This window comes from Cryptomeria japonica, unplaced genomic scaffold (assembly GCF_030272615.1).
Source record: "Cryptomeria japonica unplaced genomic scaffold, Sugi_1.0 HiC_scaffold_222, whole genome shotgun sequence".
Lineage (NCBI taxonomy): Eukaryota > Viridiplantae > Streptophyta > Pinopsida > Cupressales > Cupressaceae > Cryptomeria > Cryptomeria japonica.
The window spans coordinates 127,501-148,011 of NW_026729044.1; the positions used below are offsets into that span (position 1 = coordinate 127,501).

Sequence of the window (20,511 nt, forward strand, 5' to 3'; positions counted from 1 at the left end):
GCTCTGAAGTGTGCTCCAAGGTGCGGCGTGCACGAAGTCGGAGCCCGGTTTGCCCCGGGTGTGCACCTCGGGTGCGCACCTCGCGTGCACCTTCGCTGCGGTGGGCACCTTGGCTGGGTTGCGCGCCTTGGTGGGCACCATGCAGTGCACGAAGTCGGAGCCCGGATTGCCCCGGGCGCGCACCTCCGCCAGGGTGGGCACCTTGGTGCGCACAACTTGCCTGGGCTGCGCACCAGGAAGGGCTCAAGATGGCACCCGCGTTCCGTTTTTTTCACTATCTTTCAGAACGGAAATTTTAAAATCTCGTTTTTTTTTGCCTTTTCTGGAAATTAGTGAAGGCAGCGCATCAAAGGTGCGCAACGCTGGTGCGAACCTGGGAGCGCTCCGATGTGTGCTCCAAGGTGCGGCGTGCACGAAGTCGGACCCCGGTTTGCCCCGGGTGCGCACCTCGCGTGCACCTTGGTGCGCACACCTTGGCTGGGTTGCGCGCCCTGGTGGGCACCATGGTGCGCACCAAGGAGCGCTCCGAAGTGTGCTCCAAGGTGCGGCGTGCACGAAGTCGGAGCCCGGTTTGCCCCGGGTGCGCACCTCGCGTGCACCTTCGCCGCGGTGGGCACCATGGCGTGCACGAAGTCGGAGCCCGGTTTGCCCCGGGTGCGCACCTCGCGTGCACCTTCGCCGGGGTGGGCACCTTGGTGTGCAGACCTTGGCTGGGTTGCGCGCCCTGGTGGGCACCATGGTGCGCACCAAGGAGCGCTCCGAAGTGTGCTCCAAGGTGCGGCCTGCACGAAGTCGGAGCCCGGTTTGCCCCGGGTGTGCACCTCGGGTGGGCACCTTGGTGCGCATGCCTTGCCTGGGCTGCGCACCAGGGCGGGCTCAAGATGGCACCCGCGTTCCTTTTTTTTCACTATCTTTCAAAACGGAAATTTTAAAATCTCATTTTTTTTTGCCTTTTTCTGGAAATTAGTGAAGGCAGCGCATCAAAGGTGCGCACCTCGCTGCCCACCACGGTGCGCAACGCCGGTGGGCACCCGGGAGTGCTTCGAAGTGTGCTCCAAGGTGCTGCGTGCACGTTGTCGGAGCCCGGTTTGCCCCGGGTGCGCACCTCGCGTGCACCTTCGTCGGGGTGGGCACCTTGGCTGGGTTTGCCCCGGCTGCGCTCCGAAGCGGGGTTATTGGAGCGCCGCCTCTTTTTTTGTCGGAGCGTTTGGTGGGGTTTCTCGCATTGGCTCTTCCGAGGCCCGGTTGCCACCCTGGCGCGCACGAAGTCGGAAGTAGGGTTAATTGCCCGGGTGCGCACCTTTGCCAGGGTGGGCACCTTACCTGGGCTGCGCACCAGGGCGGGCTCAAGATGGCACGCGCGTTCCGTTTTTTTCACTATCTTTCAAAACGGAAATTTTAAAATCTCCTTTTTTTTTTGCCTTTTCTGGAAATTAGTGAAGGCAGCGCATCAAAGGTGCGCACCTCGCTGCCCACCTTGGTGTGCTCTGAGGTGCGCACCCGGGAGCGCTACGAAGTGTGCTCCAAGGTGCGGCGTGCACGTTGTCGGAGCCCGGTTTGCCCCGGGTGCGCACCTCGCCTGCACCTTGGCCGGGGTGGGCACCTTGGCTGGGTTTGCCCAGGGTGCGCTCCGAAGCGGGGTTACTGGAGCGCCCCCTCTTTTTTTGTCAGAGCGTTTGGTGGGGTTTCTCGCATTGGCTCTTCCCAGGCCCGGTTGTTGGGTGCGCTCCCACCCTGGCGCGCGCGAAGTTGGAAGTTGGGTTAATTGCCCGGGCGCGCACCTTCGCCAGGGTGGGCACCTTGGTGCGCACACCTTGGCTGGGCTGCGCACCAGGGCGGGCTCAAGATGGCACCAGCATTCCCTTTTTCTCACTATCTTTCAAAACAGAAATTTTAAAATCTCGTTTTTTTTTTGCCTTTTATGGAAATTAGTGAAGGCATCGCATCAAAGGTGCGCACCTCGCTGCCCACCTTGGTGTGCTCCGAGGTGCCCACCACGGTGCGCAACGCCGGTGCGAACCCGGGAGCGCCCCGATGTGTGCTCCAAGGTGCGGCGTGCACGAAGTCGGACCCCGGTTTGCCCCGGGTGCGCACCTCGCGTGCACCTTGGTGCGCACACCTTGGCTGGGTTGCGCGGCCTGGTGGGCACCATGGTGCGCACCAAGGAGCGCTCCGAAGTGTGCTCCAAGGTGCGGCGTGCACGAAGTCGGAGCCCGGTTTGCCCCGGGTACGCACCTCGCGTGCACCTTCGCCGGGGTGGGCACCTCGGCTGGGTTGCGCGCCCTGGTGCGCACCAAGGAGCGCTCCGAAGTGTGCTCCAAGGTGCGGCGTGCACGAAGTCGGAGCCCGGTTTGCCCCGGGTGCGCACCTTCGCCGCGGTGCGCACCATGGCGTGCACGAAGTCGGAGCCCGGTTTGCCCCGGGTGCGCACCTCGCGTGCACCTTCGGCGGGGTTGCGCGCCCTGGTGCGCACCAAGGAGCGCTCCGAAGTGTGCTCCAAGGTGCGGCGTGCACGAAGTCGGAGCCCGGTTTGCCCCGGGTGCGCACCTCGCGTGCACCTTCGGCGGGGTTGCGCGCCCTGGTGGGCACCATGGTGCGCACCAAGGAGCGCTCCGAAGTGTGCTCCAAGGTGCGGCGTGCACGAAGTCGGAGCCCGGTTTGCCCCGGGTGCGCACCTCGCGTGCACCTTCGCCGCGGTGGGCACCATGGCGTGCACGAAGTCGGAGCCCGGTTTGCCCCGGGTGCGCACCTCGCGTGCACCTTCGCCGGGGTGGGCACCTCGGCTGGGTTGCGCGCCCTGGTGCGCACCAAGGAGCGCTCCGAAGTGTGCTCCAAGGTGCGGCGTGCACGAAGTCGGAGCCCGGTTTGCCCCGGGTGCGCACCTCGCGTGCACCTTCGCCAGGGTGGGCACCTCGGTGCGCACACCTTCTCAATGTTTTCTTGCCTTTTCTGGAAATTGGTGAAGGCAGCGCATCAAAGGTGCGCACCTCGGTGTGCTCCGAGGTGCGAACCCGAGAGCGCTCCGAGGTGCCCACGAAGTCGAAAGTCGGGTTAATTGCATTGTTTTCCCCGGGTGCGCTCCGAGGTGCGCAACATCGGCGCGCACCAAGGAGGGCTCCGAAGTGTGCTCCAAGGTGCGCACGATGGCGTGCACCTCTGGTGCGCACGATTCGGAGCTCGGTTTGACCGGGGTGCGCACACCTTGGCTGGGTTGCGCACCTTTTGTGCGCTCCAAGGTGCGCACGAAGTCGGAGCTCGGTTTGCCCCGGGTGCGCACCTTCGCCAGGGTGCGCACCTTGATGCGCACGCCTTGGCTGGGCTGCGCACCTTGGTGGGCGCCATGGTGCGCACCTTTCGTGCGCTCCAAGGTGCGCACGAAGTCGGAGCTCGGTTTGCCCCGGGTGCGCACCTTGGTGGGCGCCATGGTGCACTCCGAGGTGCCCAAGATTGGTGCGCACCAAGGAGCGCTCCGAAGTGCGCTCCAAGGTGCGCGCGAAGTCGAAAGTTGGGTTAATTGTCCGGTTTGCCTCGGGTGCGCACCTTGCGTGCACCTTCGCCAGGGTGGGCGCCTTGGTGCGCACACCTTGGCTGGGCTGCGCACACCTTGGCACCCGCGTTTCCTTCATTTTAAATTTTTTTTTTTTACAATCTCTCAAGTGGGAAATTCTATAATCTCAACTTTTTTTGCCTTTTCAGGAAACTTTTGAATGGAGCGCATCATTGGTGCGCTCCGAAGTGTGCTCCAAAGCTCTCTCCAGCTGCGTGCACCTGCCCCGGCCGCGCACCCGGCCCCGCCCAGCTTCGCTCACCTATCCCGGGCGTCTGGTGCGGAACCTTAGAGTAAGAAACATCACCGTGCACCTTGGCCAACGTGCGCGACTCGACCGAGCGCGCACTGGCCGAGGTGCACACCGATTTCACCTGGGTGCGCGCGCAGCACCTCGGGCGCACCGGGGTGCGCGCACAACGCCCGGGTTGCACCGTGGCCTGTGTGCTCGGGGCGCCTCGGGTGCGCGCTCGGTGTCGCCCCCGCGCGCGCGGTAGTGCGGGCAGCGCACCCCGGCCCGGCCCGGCCCCGACGAGAACGCAAACGGGCAAAAGGTTTATTCAAATAGCATTGCGACGCCCGGCGAAAAACTAAAAAAGGGTGCAACACCGGGACTTCCCGGGAGGTCACCCATCCCAGTACTACTCCGGCCCAAGCGCGCTTAACTGCGGAGTTCTGATGGGATCCGGTGCACTAACGCTGGTATGATCGCACCCGTTATGAGCTTGTCGCAGTGTGTACTTAGCAAACCGCGACCCACGTGCGAATCCACCCCGGCCACCCACCCCCGTCGAGGTGCACACCCTCCCTCGCGAAGTGCGCCCCGTTCGCCAAGTGTGAGCCCTGCCCGGGTGCGCGCACCTTGCTAGGGCGTCGGGTGTGCACCCGGCCCGGCCTACGTGCGTGCACCTGGAGGGGGCGTCGTGTGCGTGCAGTGTCCCGTCTGCAACGCGGTGCCCACACACCACCTCGGGCGCAACGACCTGCGCTCACATGTGGGCCGAGTGCACCTTGGTGCATGTTCGGGGCGCCTCGGGTGCACGCTCGATCTTGCCCCGGTGCACCAAGGCGCTCGGTTTGCCCCGGGTGCGCACTTGGTGCAAGGTGGGCACCCAAAATAGGGATCAAGCACCAAAACACAAGTTTCGGGATGCAAAATGGGACCCAAGGACCACAAATGCGTTCCAAGACCCATGATGGGTCCACGAGAACAAAAATGTGTTCCGAGACTTAATAAACAAATATTGGGTTTTAGGAGAAGAAACATGCTCTGATGCCCAAAACGAGAATCGACCCCGAAAAGGCCACAGGCCAAAAGTGGGATGCGAGACAAAAAAAAATGGGACCCGAGGACCAAAATTGGGTTCCCAGGTCGAAGACAGGGCAACCGGACAAGAAACGACCTCTAAGGCTCGAAATGAGTCCCGACGACTAAAACTTGACAAGAAGCACCCATCAGGCACCCAACTCGACACCCATGGGATGCCGACCCACCCGGGCTTCCACCTAGCACACCTTGGCACCCACCCACCCTCGCACCCAACCTCGCACCCAACTTAGCACCTTTGAACCCACATTGGCACTCACCCTGACCCTGGCACCTTGGAACCCACATTGGCACTCACCTTGACCCTGGCACCCACCTTTGCACTCACCTTGGGACCCACCCTGGCTCCCACCTCGGCACCCACCCAGACACCCACCTTGGTTCCTTGGCACCCACCTTGGATCCTTGGCACCCACCCCGACACCCACCTTGGCACGCAACTTGGCTACTTGCCACCCACCTTGGCTCCTTGACGCCCACCCCGACAACCACCCCGTGACCTACCCTGGCTAGGGTTGGTGCACACCCACCCTGGTGCCCACCTTGGCACCCACCCTATGACCCACCTTGGCACGCACCTTAGTACCCACCCCGTTACCCACCCTAGGACCCACCCCGTGACCCACCTTGGCCAGGGTGGGTGCCTTGGTGCGCACAACTTGCCTGGGCTGCACACCAGGGCGGGCTCAAGATGGCACCCGCGTTCCGTTTTTTTCACTATCTTTCAAAACGGAAATTTTAAAATCTCATTTTTTTCTTTTTTTTGCCTTTTCTGGAAATTAGTGAAGGCAGCGCATCAAAGGTGCGCAATGCTGGTGCGAACCCGGGAGCGCTCCGATGTGTGCTCCAAGGTGCGGCGTGCACGAAGTCCGAGCCCGGTTTGCCCCGGGTGCGCACCTCGCGTGCACCTTCGCCGGGGTGAGCACCTTGGCTGGGTTGCGCGCCCTGGTGCGTACCAAGGAGCGCTCTGAAGTGTGCTCCAAGGTGCGGCGTGCACGAAGTCGGAGCCCGGTTTGCCCCGGGTGTGCACCTCGGGTGCGCACCTCGCGTGCACCTTCGCTGCGGTGGGCACCTTGGCTGGGTTGCGCGCCTTGGTGGGCACCATGCAGTGCACGAAGTCGGAGCCCGGTTTGCCCCGGGCGCGCACCTCCGCCAGGGTGGGCACCTTGGTGCGCACAACTTGCCTGGGCTGCGCATCAGGAAGGGCTCAAGATGGCACCCGCGTTCCGTTTTTTTCACTATCTTTCAGAACGGAAATTTTAAAATATCGTTTTTTTTTGCCTTTTCTGGAAATTAGTGAAGGCAGCGCATCAAAGGTGCGCAACGCTGGTGCGAACCTGGGAGCGCTCCGATGTGTGCTCCAAGGTGCGGCGTGCACGAAGTCGGAGCCCGGTTTGCCTCGGGTGCGCCCTGGTGGGCACCATGGTGCGCACCAAGGAGCGCTCCGAAGTGTGCTCCAAGGTGCGGCCTGCACGAAGTCGGAGCCCGGTTTGCCCCGGGTGTGCACCTCGGGTGGGCACCTTGGTGCGCATGCCTTGCCTGGGCTGCGCACCAGGGCGGGCTCAAGATGGCACCCGCGTTCCTTTTTTTTCACTATCTTTCAAAACGGAAATTTTAAAATCTCATTTTTTTTTGCCTTTTTCTGGAAATTAGTGAAGGCAGCGCATCAAAGGTGCGCACCTCGCTGCCCACCACGGTGCGCAACGCCGGTGGGCACCCGGGAGTGCTTCGAAGTGTGCTCCAAGGTGCTGCGTGCACGTTGTCGGAGCCCGGTTTGCCCCGGGTGCGCACCTCGCGTGCACCTTCGTCGGGGTGGGCACCTTGGCTTGGTTTGCCCCGGCTGCGCTCCGAAGCGGGGTTATTGGAGCGCCGCCTCTTTTTTTGTCGGAGCGTTTGGTGGGGTTTCTCGCATTGGCTCTTCCGAGGCCCGGTTGCCACCCTGGCGCGCACGAAGTCGGAAGTAGGGTTAATTGCCCGGGTGCGCACCTTTGCCAGGGTGGCACCTTACCTGGGCTGCGCACCAGGGCGGGCTCAAGATGGCACGCGCGTTCCGTTTTTTTCACTATCTTTCAAAACGGAAATTTTAAAATCTCCTTTTTTTTTTGCCTTTTCTGGAAATTAGTGAAGGCAGCGCATCAAAGGTGCGCACCTCGCTGCCCACCTTGGTGTGCTCTGAGGTGCGCACCCGGGAGCGCTACGAAGTGTGCTCCAAGGTGCGGCGTGCACGTTGTCGGAGCCCGGTTTGCCCCGGGTGCGCACCTCGCCTGCACCTTGGCCGGGGTGGGCACCTTGGCTGGGTTTGCCCAGGGTGCGCTCCGAAGCGGGGTTACTGGAGCGCCCCCTCTTTTTTTGTCAGAGAGTTTGGTGGGGTTTCTCGCATTGGCTCTTCCCAGGCCCGGTTGTTGGGTGCGCTCCCACCCTGGCGCGCGCGAAGTTGGAAGTTGGGTTAATTGCCCGGGCGCGCACCTTCGCCAGGGTGGGCACCTTGGTGCGCAAACCTTGGCTGGGCTGCGCACCAGGGCGGGCTCAAGATGGCACCAGCATTCCCTTTTTCTCACTATCTTTCAAAACGGAAATTTTAAAATCTCGTTTTTTTTTTGCCTTTTATGGAAATTAGTGAAGGCATCGCATCAAAGGTGCGCACCTCGCTGCCCACCTTGGTGTGCTCCGAGGTGCCCACCACGGTGCGCAACGCCGGTGCGAACCCGGGAGCGCCCCGATGTGTGCTCCAAGGTGCGGCGTGCACGAAGTCGGACCCCGGTTTGCCCCGGGTGCGCACCTCGCGTGCACCTTGGTGCGCACACCTTGGCTGGGTTGCGCGGCCTGGTGGGCACCATGGTGCGCACCAAGGAGCGCTCCGAAGTGTGCTCCAAGGTGCGGCGTGCACGAAGTCGGAGCCCGGTTTGCCCCGGGTGCGCACCTTCGCCGCGGTGGGCACCATGGCGTGCACGAAGTCGGAGCCCGGTTTGCCCCGGGTGCGCACCTCGCGTGCACCTTCGCCGGGGTGGGCACCTCGGCTGGGTTGCGCGCCCTGGTGCGCACCAAGGAGCGCTCTGAAGTGTGCTCCAAGGTGCGGCGTGCACGAAGTCGGAGCCCGGTTTGCCCCGGGTGTGCACCTCGCGTGCACCTTCGCTGCGGTGGGCACCTTGGCTGGGTTGCGCGCCTTGGTGGGCACCATGCAGTGCACGAAGTCGGAGCCCGGTTTGCCCCGGGCGCGCACCTCCGCCAGGGTGGGCACCTTGGTGCGCACAACTTGCCTGGGCTGCGCACCAGGAAGGGCTCAAGATGGCACCCGCGTTCCGTTTTTTTCACTATCTTTCAGAACGGAAATTTTAAAATATCGTTTTTTTTTGCCTTTTCTGGAAATTAGTGAAGGCAGCGCATCAAAGGTGCGCAACGCTGGTGCGAACCTGGGAGCGCTCCGATGTGTGCTCCAAGGTGCGGCGTGCACGAAGTCGGACCCCGGTTTGCCCCGGGTGCGCACCTCGCGTGCACCTTGGTGCGCACACCTTGGCTGGGTTGCGCGCCCTGGTGGGCACCATGGTGCGCACCAAGGAGCGCTCCGAAGTGTGCTCCAAGGTGCGGCGTGCACGAAGTCGGAGCCCGGTTTGCCCCGGGTGCGCACCTCGCGTGCACCTTCGCCGCGGTGGGCACCATGGCGTGCACGAAGTCGGAGCCCGGTTTGCCCCGGGTGCGCACCTCGCGTGCACCTTCGCCGGGGTGGGCACCTTAGTGTGCAGACCTTGGCTGGGTTGCGCGCCCTGGTGGGCACCATGGTGCGCACCAAGGAGCGCTCCGAAGTGTGCTCCAAGGTGCGGCCTGCACGAAGTCGGAGCCCGGTTTGCCCCGGGTGTGCACCTCGGGTGGGCACCTTGGTGCGCATGCCTTGCCTGGGCTGCGCACCAGGGCGGGCTCAAGATGGCACCCGCGTTCCTTTTTTTTCACTATCTTTCAAAACGGAAATTTTAAAATCTCATTTTTTTTTGCCTTTTTCTGGAAATTAGTGAAGGCAGCGCATCAAAGGTGCGCACCTCGCTGCCCACCACGGTGCGCAACGCCGGTGGGCACCCGGGAGTGCTTCGAAGTGTGCTCCAAGGTGCTGCGTGCACGTTGTCGGAGCCCGGTTTGCCCCGGGTGCGCACCTCGCGTGCACCTTCGTCGGGGTGGGCACCTTGGCTGGGTTTGCCCCGGCTGCGCTCCGAAGCGGGGTTATTGGAGCGCCGCCTCTTTTTTTGTCGGAGCGTTTGGTGGGGTTTCTCGCATTGGCTCTTCCGAGGCCCGGTTGCCACCCTGGCGCGCACGAAGTCGGAAGTAGGGTTAATTGCCCGGGTGCGCACCTTTGCCAGGGTGGGCACCTTACCTGGGCTGCGCACCAGGGCGGGCTCAAGATGGCACGCGCGTTCCGTTTTTTTCACTATCTTTCAAAACGGAAATTTTAAAATCTCCTTTTTTTTTTGCCTTTTCTGGAAATTAGTGAAGGCAGCGCATCAAAGGTGCGCACCTCGCTGCCCACCTTGGTGTGCTCTGAGGTGCGCACCCGGGAGCGCTACGAAGTGTGCTCCAAGGTGCGGCGTGCACGTTGTCGGAGCCCGGTTTGCCCCGGGTGCGCACCTCGCCTGCACCTTGGCCGGGGTGGGCACCTTGGCTGGGTTTGCCCAGGGTGCGCTCCGAAGCGGGGTTACTGGAGCGCCCCCTCTTTTTTTGTCAGAGCGTTTGGTGGGGTTTCTCGCATTGGCTCTTCCCAGGCCCGGTTGTTGGGTGCGCTCCCACCCTGGCGCGCGCGAAGTTGGAAGTTGGGTTAATTGCCCGGGCGCGCACCTTCGCCAGGGTGGGCACCTTGGTGCGCACACCTTGGCTGGGCTGCGCACCAGGGCGGGCTCAAGATGGCACCAGCATTCCCTTTTTCTCACTATCTTTCAAAACGGAAATTTTAAAATCTCGTTTTTTTTTTGCCTTTTATGGAAATTAGTGAAGGCATCGCATCAAAGGTGCGCACCTCGCTGCCCACCTTGGTGTGCTCCGAGGTGCCCACCACGGTGCGCAACGCCGGTGCGAACCCGGGAGCGCCCCGATGTGTGCTCCAAGGTGCGGCGTGCACGAAGTCGGACCCCGGTTTGCCCCGGGTGCGCACCTCGCGTGCACCTTGGTGCGCACACCTTGGCTGGGTTGCGCGGCCTGGTGGGCACCATGGTGCGCACCAAGGAGCGCTCCGAAGTGTGCTCCAAGGTGCGGCGTGCACGAAGTCGGAGCCCGGTTTGCCCCGGGTACGCACCTCGCGTGCACCTTCGCCGGGGTGGGCACCTCGGCTGGGTTGCGCGCCCTGGTGCGCACCAAGGAGCGCTCCGAAGTGTGCTCCAAGGTGCGGCGTGCACGAAGTCGGAGCCCGGTTTGCCCCGGGTGCGCACCTTCGCCGCGGTGCGCACCATGGCGTGCACGAAGTCGGAGCCCGGTTTGCCCCGGGTGCGCACCTCGCGTGCACCTTCGGCGGGGTTGCGCGCCCTGGTGGGCACCATGGTGCGCACCAAGGAGCGCTCCGAAGTGTGCTCCAAGGTGCGGCGTGCACGAAGTCGGAGCCCGGTTTGCCCCGGGTGCGCACCTCGCGTGCACCTTCGGCGGGGTTGCGCGCCCTGGTGGGCACCATGGTGCGCACCAAGGAGCGCTCCGAAGTGTGCTCCAAGGTGCGGCGTGCACGAAGTCGGAGCCCGGTTTGCCCCGGGTGCGCACCTCGCGTGCACCTTCGCCGCGGTGGGCACCATGGCGTGCACGAAGTCGGAGCCCGGTTTGCCCCGGGTGCGCACCTCGCGTGCACCTTCGCCGGGGTGGGCACCTCGGTTGGGTTGCGCGCCCTGGTGCGCACCAAGGAGCGCTCCGAAGTGTGCTCCAAGGTGCGGCGTGCACGAAGTCGGAGCCCGGTTTGCCCCGGGTGCGCACCTCGCGTGCACCTTCGCCAGGGTGGGCACCTCGGTGCGCACACCTTCTCAATGTTTTCTTGCCTTTTCTGGAAATTGGTGAAGGCAGCGCATCAAAGGTGCGCACCTCGGTGTGCTCCGAGGTGCGAACCCGAGAGCGCTCCGAGGTGCCCACGAAGTCGAAAGTCGGGTTAATTGCATTGTTTTCCCCGGGTGCGCTCCGAGGTGCGCAACATCGGCGCGCACCAAGGAGGGCTCCGAAGTGTGCTCCAAGGTGCGCACGATGGCGTGCACCTCTGGTGCGCACGATTCGGAGCTCGGTTTGACCGGGGTGCGCACACCTTGGCTGGGTTGCGCACCTTTTGTGCGCTCCAAGGTGCGCACGAAGTCGGAGCTCGGTTTGCCCCGGGTGCGCACCTTCGCCAGGGTGCGCACCTTGATGCGCACGCCTTGGCTGGGCTGCGCACCTTGGTGGGCGCCATGGTGCGCACCTTTCGTGCGCTCCAAGGTGCGCACGAAGTCGGAGCTCGGTTTGCCCCGGGTGCGCACCTTGGTGGGCGCCATGGTGCACTCCGAGGTGCCCAAGATTGGTGCGCACCAAGGAGCGCTCCGAAGTGCGCTCCAAGGTGCGCGCGAAGTCGAAAGTTGGGTTAATTGTCCGGTTTGCCTCGGGTGCGCACCTTGCGTGCACCTTCGCCAGGGTGGGCGCCTTGGTGCGCACACCTTGGCTGGGCTGCGCACACCTTGGCACCCGCGTTTCCTTCATTTTAAATTTTTTTTTTTTACAATCTCTCAAGTGGGAAATTCTATAATCTCAACTTTTTTTGCCTTTTCAGGAAACTTTTGAATGGAGCGCATCATTGGTGCGCTCCGAAGTGTGCTCCAAAGCTCTCTCCAGCTGCGTGCACCTGCCCCGGCCGCGCACCCGGCCCCGCCCAGCTTCGCTCACCTGTCCCGGGCGTCTGGTGCGGAACCTTAGAGTAAGAAACATCACCGTGCACCTTGGCCAACGTGCGCGACTCGACCGAGCGCGCACTGGCCGAGGTGCACACCGATTTCACCTGGGTGCGCGCGCAGCACCTCGGGCGCACCGGGGTGCGCGCACAACGCCCGGGTTGCACCGTGGCCTGTGTGCTCGGGGCGCCTCGGGTGCGCGCTCGGTGTCGCCCCCGCGCGCGCGGTAGTGCGGGCAGCGCACCCCGGCCCGGCCCGGCCCCGACGAGAACGCAAACGGGCAAAAGGTTTATTCAAATAGCATTGCGACGCCCGGCGAAAAACTAAAAAAGGGTGCAACACCGGGACTTCCCGGGAGGTCACCCATCCCAGTACTACTCCGGCCCAAGCGCGCTTAACTGCGGAGTTCTGATGGGATCCGGTGCACTAACGCTGGTATGATCGCACCCGTTATGAGCTTGTCGCAGTGTGTACTTAGCAAACCGCGACCCACGTGCGAATCCACCCCGGCCACCCACCCCCGTCGAGGTGCACACCCTCCCTCGCGAAGTGCGCCCCGTTCGCCAAGTGTGAGCCCTGCCCGGGTGCGCGCACCTTGCTAGGGCGTCGGGTGTGCACCCGGCCCGGCCTACGTGCGTGCACCTGGAGGGGGCGTCGTGTGCGTGCAGTGTCCCGTCTGCAACGCGGTGCCCACACACCACCTCGGGCGCAACGACCTGCGCTCACATGTGGGCCGAGTGCACCTTGGTGCATGTTCGGGGCGCCTCGGGTGCACGCTCGATCTTGCCCCGGTGCACCAAGGCGCTCGGTTTGCCCCGGGTGCGCACTTGGTGCAAGGTGGGCACCCAAAATAGGGATCAAGCACCAAAACACAAGTTTCGGGATGCAAAATGGGACCCAAGGACCACAAATGCGTTCCAAGACCCATGATGGGTCCACGAGAACAAAAATGTGTTCCGAGACTTAATAAACAAATATTGGGTTTTAGGAGAAGAAACATGCTCTGATGCCCAAAACGAGAATCGACCCCGAAAAGGCCACAGGCCAAAAGTGGGATGCGAGACAAAAAAAAATGGGACCCGAGGACCAAAATTGGGTTCCCAGGTCGAAGACAGGGCAACCGGACAAGAAACGACCTCTAAGGCTCGAAATGAGTCCCGACGACTAAAACTTGACAAGAAGCACCCATCAGGCACCCAACTCGACACCCATGGGATGCCGACCCACCCGGGCTTCCACCTAGCACACCTTGGCACCCACCCACCCTCGCACCCAACCTCGCACCCAACTTAGCACCTTTGAACCCACATTGGCACTCACCCTGACCCTGGCACCTTGGAACCCACATTGGCACTCACCTTGACCCTGGCACCCACCTTTGCACTCACCTTGGGACCCACCCTGGCTCCCACCTCGGCACCCACCCAGACACCCACCTTGGTTCCTTGGCACCCACCTTGGATCCTTGGCACCCACCCCGACACCCACCTTGGCACGCAACTTGGCTACTTGCCACCCACCTTGGCTCCTTGACGCCCACCCCGACAACCACCCCGTGACCTACCCTGGCTAGGGTTGGTGCACACCCACCCTGGTGCCCACCTTGGCACCCACCCTATGACCCACCTTGGCACGCACCTTAGTACCCACCCCGTTACCCACCCTAGGACCCACCCCGTGACCCACCTTGGCCAGGGTGGGTGCCTTGGTGCGCACAACTTGCCTGGGCTGCACACCAGGGCGGGCTCAAGATGGCACCCGCGTTCCGTTTTTTTCACTATCTTTCAAAACGGAAATTTTAAAATCTCATTTTTTTCTTTTTTTTGCCTTTTCTGGAAATTAGTGAAGGCAGCGCATCAAAGGTGCGCAATGCTGGTGCGAACCCGGGAGCGCTCCGATGTGTGCTCCAAGGTGCGGCGTGCACGAAGTCCGAGCCCGGTTTGCCCCGGGTGCGCACCTCGCGTGCACCTTCGCCGGGGTGAGCACCTTGGCTGGGTTGCGCGCCCTGGTGCGTACCAAGGAGCGCTCTGAAGTGTGCTCCAAGGTGCGGCGTGCACGAAGTCGGAGCCCGGTTTGCCCCGGGTGTGCACCTCGGGTGCGCACCTCGCGTGCACCTTCGCTGCGGTGGGCACCTTGGCTGGGTTGCGCGCCTTGGTGGGCACCATGCAGTGCACGAAGTCGGAGCCCGGTTTGCCCCGGGCGCGCACCTCCGCCAGGGTGGGCACCTTGGTGCGCACAACTTGCCTGGGCTGCGCATCAGGAAGGGCTCAAGATGGCACCCGCGTTCCGTTTTTTTCACTATCTTTCAGAACGGAAATTTTAAAATATCGTTTTTTTTTGCCTTTTCTGGAAATTAGTGAAGGCAGCGCATCAAAGGTGCGCAACGCTGGTGCGAACCTGGGAGCGCTCCGATGTGTGCTCCAAGGTGCGGCGTGCACGAAGTCGGAGCCCGGTTTGCCTCGGGTGCGCCCTGGTGGGCACCATGGTGCGCACCAAGGAGCGCTCCGAAGTGTGCTCCAAGGTGCGGCCTGCACGAAGTCGGAGCCCGGTTTGCCCCGGGTGTGCACCTCGGGTGGGCACCTTGGTGCGCATGCCTTGCCTGGGCTGCGCACCAGGGCGGGCTCAAGATGGCACCCGCGTTCCTTTTTTTTCACTATCTTTCAAAACGGAAATTTTAAAATCTCATTTTTTTTTGCCTTTTTCTGGAAATTAGTGAAGGCAGCGCATCAAAGGTGCGCACCTCGCTGCCCACCACGGTGCGCAACGCCGGTGGGCACCCGGGAGTGCTTCGAAGTGTGCTCCAAGGTGCTGCGTGCACGTTGTCGGAGCCCGGTTTGCCCCGGGTGCGCACCTCGCGTGCACCTTCGTCGGGGTGGGCACCTTGGCTTGGTTTGCCCCGGCTGCGCTCCGAAGCGGGGTTATTGGAGCGCCGCCTCTTTTTTTGTCGGAGCGTTTGGTGGGGTTTCTCGCATTGGCTCTTCCGAGGCCCGGTTGCCACCCTGGCGCGCACGAAGTCGGAAGTAGGGTTAATTGCCCGGGTGCGCACCTTTGCCAGGGTGGCACCTTACCTGGGCTGCGCACCAGGGCGGGCTCAAGATGGCACGCGCGTTCCGTTTTTTTCACTATCTTTCAAAACGGAAATTTTAAAATCTCCTTTTTTTTTTGCCTTTTCTGGAAATTAGTGAAGGCAGCGCATCAAAGGTGCGCACCTCGCTGCCCACCTTGGTGTGCTCTGAGGTGCGCACCCGGGAGCGCTACGAAGTGTGCTCCAAGGTGCGGCGTGCACGTTGTCGGAGCCCGGTTTGCCCCGGGTGCGCACCTCGCCTGCACCTTGGCCGGGGTGGGCACCTTGGCTGGGTTTGCCCAGGGTGCGCTCCGAAGCGGGGTTACTGGAGCGCCCCCTCTTTTTTTGTCAGAGAGTTTGGTGGGGTTTCTCGCATTGGCTCTTCCCAGGCCCGGTTGTTGGGTGCGCTCCCACCCTGGCGCGCGCGAAGTTGGAAGTTGGGTTAATTGCCCGGGCGCGCACCTTCGCCAGGGTGGGCACCTTGGTGCGCAAACCTTGGCTGGGCTGCGCACCAGGGCGGGCTCAAGATGGCACCAGCATTCCCTTTTTCTCACTATCTTTCAAAACGGAAATTTTAAAATCTCGTTTTTTTTTTGCCTTTTATGGAAATTAGTGAAGGCATCGCATCAAAGGTGCGCACCTCGCTGCCCACCTTGGTGTGCTCCGAGGTGCCCACCACGGTGCGCAACGCCGGTGCGAACCCGGGAGCGCCCCGATGTGTGCTCCAAGGTGCGGCGTGCACGAAGTCGGACCCCGGTTTGCCCCGGGTGCGCACCTCGCGTGCACCTTGGTGCGCACACCTTGGCTGGGTTGCGCGGCCTGGTGGGCACCATGGTGCGCACCAAGGAGCGCTCCGAAGTGTGCTCCAAGGTGCGGCGTGCACGAAGTCGGAGCCCGGTTTGCCCCGGGTGCGCACCTTCGCCGCGGTGGGCACCATGGCGTGCACGAAGTCGGAGCCCGGTTTGCCCCGGGTGCGCACCTCGCGTGCACCTTCGCCGGGGTGGGCACCTCGGCTGGGTTGCGCGCCCTGGTGCGCACCAAGGAGCGCTCTGAAGTGTGCTCCAAGGTGCGGCGTGCACGAAGTCGGAGCCCGGTTTGCCCCGGGTGTGCACCTCGCGTGCACCTTCGCTGCGGTGGGCACCTTGGCTGGGTTGCGCGCCTTGGTGGGCACCATGCAGTGCACGAAGTCGGAGCCCGGTTTGCCCCGGGCGCGCACCTCCGCCAGGGTGGGCACCTTGGTGCGCACAACTTGCCTGGGCTGCGCACCAGGAAGGGCTCAAGATGGCACCCGCGTTCCGTTTTTTTCACTATCTTTCAGAACGGAAATTTTAAAATATCGTTTTTTTTTGCCTTTTCTGGAAATTAGTGAAGGCAGCGCATCAAAGGTGCGCAACGCTGGTGCGAACCTGGGAGCGCTCCGATGTGTGCTCCAAGGTGCGGCGTGCACGAAGTCGGACCCCGGTTTGCCCCGGGTGCGCACCTCGCGTGCACCTTGGTGCGCACACCTTGGCTGGGTTGCGCGCCCTGGTGGGCACCATGGTGCGCACCAAGGAGCGCTCCGAAGTGTGCTCCAAGGTGCGGCGTGCACGAAGTCGGAGCCCGGTTTGCCCCGGGTGCGCACCTCGCGTGCACCTTCGCCGCGGTGGGCACCATGGCGTGCACGAAGTCGGAGCCCGGTTTGCCCCGGGTGCGCACCTCGCGTGCACCTTCGCCGGGGTGGGCACCTTAGTGTGCAGACCTTGGCTGGGTTGCGCGCCCTGGTGGGCACCATGGTGCGCACCAAGGAGCGCTCCGAAGTGTGCTCCAAGGTGCGGCCTGCACGAAGTCGGAGCCCGGTTTGCCCCGGGTGTGCACCTCGGGTGGGCACCTTGGTGCGCATGCCTTGCCTGGGCTGCGCACCAGGGCGGGCTCAAGATGGCACCCGCGTTCCTTTTTTTTCACTATCTTTCAAAACGGAAATTTTAAAATCTCATTTTTTTTTGCCTTTTTCTGGAAATTAGTGAAGGCAGCGCATCAAAGGTGCGCACCTCGCTGCCCACCACGGTGCGCAACGCCGGTGGGCACCCGGGAGTGCTTCGAAGTGTGCTCCAAGGTGCTGCGTGCACGTTGTCGGAGCCCGGTTTGCCCCGGGTGCGCACCTCGCGTGCACCTTCGTCGGGGTGGGCACCTTGGCTGGGTTTGCCCCGGCTGCGCTCCGAAGCGGGGTTATTGGAGCGCCGCCTCTTTTTTTGTCGGAGCGTTTGGTGGGGTTTCTCGCATTGGCTCTTCCGAGGCCCGGTTGCCACCCTGGCGCGCACGAAGTCGGAAGTAGGGTTAATTGCCCGGGTGCGCACCTTTGCCAGGGTGGGCACCTTACCTGGGCTGCGCACCAGGGCGGGCTCAAGATGGCACGCGCGTTCCGTTTTTTTCACTATCTTTCAAAACGGAAATTTTAAAATCTCCTTTTTTTTTTGCCTTTTCTGGAAATTAGTGAAGGCAGCGCATCAAAGGTGCGCACCTCGCTGCCCACCTTGGTGTGCTCTGAGGTGCGCACCCGGGAGCGCTACGAAGTGTGCTCCAAGGTGCGGCGTGCACGTTGTCGGAGCCCGGTTTGCCCCGGGTGCGCACCTCGCCTGCACCTTGGCCGGGGTGGGCACCTTGGCTGGGTTTGCCCAGGGTGCGCTCCGAAGCGGGGTTACTGGAGCGCCCCCTCTTTTTTTGTCAGAGCGTTTGGTGGGGTTTCTCGCATTGGCTCTTCCCAGGCCCGGTTGTTGGGTGCGCTCCCACCCTGGCGCGCGCGAAGTTGGAAGTTGGGTTAATTGCCCGGGCGCGCACCTTCGCCAGGGTGGGCACCTTGGTGCGCACACCTTGGCTGGGCTGCGCACCAGGGCGGGCTCAAGATGGCACCAGCATTCCCTTTTTCTCACTATCTTTCAAAACGGAAATTTTAAAATCTCATTTTTTTTTTGCCTTTTATGGAAATTAGTGAAGGCATCGCATCAAAGGTGCGCACCTCGCTGCCCACCTTGGTGTGCTCCGAGGTGCCCACCACGGTGCGCAACGCCGGTGCGAACCCGGGAGCGCCCCGATGTGTGCTCCAAGGTGCGGCGTGCACGAAGTCGGACCCCGGTTTGCCCCGGGTGCGCACCTCGCGTGCACCTTGGTGCGCACACCTTGGCTGGGTTGCGCGGCCTGGTGGGCACCATGGTGCGCACCAAGGAGCGCTCCGAAGTGTGCTCCAAGGTGCGGCGTGCACGAAGTCGGAGCCCGGTTTGCCCCGGGTACGCACCTCGCGTGCACCTTCGCCGGGGTGGGCACCTCGGCTGGGTTGCGCGCCCTGGTGCGCACCAAGGAGCGCTCCGAAGTGTGCTCCAAGGTGCGGCGTGCACGAAGTCGGAGCCCGGTTTGCCCCGGGTGCGCACCTTCGCCGCGGTGCGCACCATGGCGTGCACGAAGTCGGAGCCCGGTTTGCCCCGGGTGCGCACCTCGCGTGCACCTTCGGCGGGGTTGCGCGCCCTGGTGGGCACCATGGTGCGCACCAAGGAGCGCTCCGAAGTGTGCTCCAAGGTGCGGCGTGCACGAAGTCGGAGCCCGGTTTGCCCCGGGTGCGCACCTCGCGTGCACCTTCGGCGGGGTTGCGCGCCCTGGTGGGCACCATGGTGCGCACCAAGGAGCGCTCCGAAGTGTGCTCCAAGGTGCGGCGTGCACGAAGTCGGAGCCCGGTTTGCCCCGGGTGCGCACCTCGCGTGCACCTTCGCCGCGGTGGGCACCATGGCGTGCACGAAGTCGGAGCCCGGTTTGCCCCGGGTGCGCACCTCGCGTGCACCTTCGCCGGGGTGGGCACCTCGGCTGGGTTGCGCGCCCTGGTGCGCACCAAGGAGCGCTCCGAAGTGTGCTCCAAGGTGCGGCGTGCACGAAGTCGGAGCCCGGTTTGCCCCGGGTGCGCACCTCGCGTGCACCTTCGCCAGGGTGGGCACCTCGGTGCGCACACCTTCTCAATGTTTTCTTGCCTTTTCTGGAAATTGGTGAAGGCAGCGCATCAAAGGTGCGCACCTCGGTGTGCTCCGAGGTGCGAACCCGAGAGCGCTCCGAGGTGCCCACGAAGTCGAAAGTCGGGTTAATTGCATTGTTTTCCCCGGGTGCGCTCCGAGGTGCGCAACATCGGCGCGCACCAAGGAGGGCTCCGAAGTGTGCTCCAAGGTGCGCACGATGGCGTGCACCTCTGGTGCGCACGATTCGGAGCTCGGTTTGACCGGGGTGCGCACACCTTGGCTGGGTTGCGCACCTTTTGTGCGCTCCAAGGTGCGCACGAAGTCGGAGCTCGGTTTGCCCCGGGTGCGCACCTTCGCCAGGGTGCGCACCTTGATGCGCACGCCTTGGCTGGGCTGCGCACCTTGGTGGGCGCCATGGTGCGCACCTTTCGTGCGCTCCAAGGTGCGCACGAAGTCGGAGCTCGGTTTGCCCCGGGTGCGCACCTTGGTGGGCGCCATGGTGCACTCCGAGGTGCCCAAGATTGGTGCGCACCAAGGAGCGCTCCGAAGTGCGCTCCAAGGTGCGCGCGAAGTCGAAAGTTGGGTTAATTGTCCGGTTTGCCTCGGGTGCGCACCTTGCGTGCACCTTCGCCAGGGTGGGCGCCTTGGTGCGCACACCTTGGCTGGGCTGCGCACACCTTGGCACCCGCGTTTCCTTCATTTTAAATTTTTTTTTTTTACAATCTCTCAAGTGGGAAATTCTATAATCTCAACTTTTTTTGCCTTTTCAGGAAACTTTTGAATGGAGCGCATCATTGGTGCGCTCCGAAGTGTGCTCCAAAGCTCTCTCCAGCTGCGTGCACCTGCCCCGGCCGCGCACCCGGCCCCGCCCAGCTTCGCTCACCTGTCCCGGGCGTCTGGTGCGGAACCTTAGAGTAAGAAACATCACCGTGCACCTTGGCCAACGTGCGCGACTCGACCGAGCGCGCACTGGCCGAGGTGCACACCGATTTCACCTGGGTGCGCGCGCAGCACCTCGGGCGCACCGGGGTGCGCGCACAACGCCCGGGTTGCACCGTGGCCTGTGTGCTCGGGGCGCCTCGGGTGCGCGCTCGGTGTCGCCCCCGCGCGCGCGGTAGTGCGGGCAGCGCACCCCGGCCCGGCCCGGCCCCGACGAGAACGCAAACGGGCAAAAGGTTTATTCAAATAGCATTGCGACGCCCGGCGAAAAACTAAAAAAGGGTGCAACACCGGGACTTCCCGGGAGGTCACCCATCCCAGTACTACTCCGGCCCAAGCGCGCTTAACTGCGGAGTTCTGATGGGATCCGGTGCACTAACGCTGGTATGATCGCACCCGTTATGAGCTTGTCGCAGTGTGTACTTAGCAAACCGCGACCCACGTGCGAATCCACCCCGGCCACCCACCCCCGTCGAGGTGCACACCCTCCCTCGCGAAGTGCGCCCCGTTCGCCAAGTGTGAGCCCTGCCCGGGTGCGCGCACCTTGCTAGGGCGTCGGGTGTGCACCCGGCCCGGCCTACGTGCGTGCACCTGGAGGGGGCGTCGTGTGCGTGCAGTGTCCCGTCTGCAACGCGGTGCCCACACACCACCTCGGGCGCAACGACCTGCGCTCACATGTGGGCCGAGTGCACCTTGGTGCATGTTCGGGGCGCCTCGGGTGCACGCTCGATCTTGCCCCGGTGCACCAAGGCGCTCGGTTTGCCCCGGGTGCGCACTTGGTGCAAGGTGGGCACCCAAAA

The 20,511-nt window shown here is 63.2% G+C and overlaps 3 non-coding genes across 3 annotated transcripts; all 3 read right to left on the reverse strand.

Moving 5' to 3' along the window:
- Window positions 1–4,144: 4,144 nt before the first annotated feature.
- LOC131868844 (5S ribosomal RNA) lies at window positions 4,145–4,263 on the reverse strand. Its single transcript, XR_009367264.1, has one exon. It is a non-coding gene; the product is annotated as a 5S ribosomal RNA (ribosomal RNA).
- A 7,804-nt stretch (window positions 4,264–12,067) lies between these two features.
- Window positions 12,068–12,186, reverse strand: LOC131868845 (5S ribosomal RNA). The gene has a single exon (XR_009367265.1). It is a non-coding gene; the product is annotated as a 5S ribosomal RNA (ribosomal RNA).
- A 7,804-nt stretch (window positions 12,187–19,990) lies between these two features.
- LOC131868846 (5S ribosomal RNA) lies at window positions 19,991–20,109 on the reverse strand. Its single transcript, XR_009367266.1, has one exon. It is a non-coding gene; the product is annotated as a 5S ribosomal RNA (ribosomal RNA).
- Window positions 20,110–20,511: the final 402 nt, after the last annotated feature.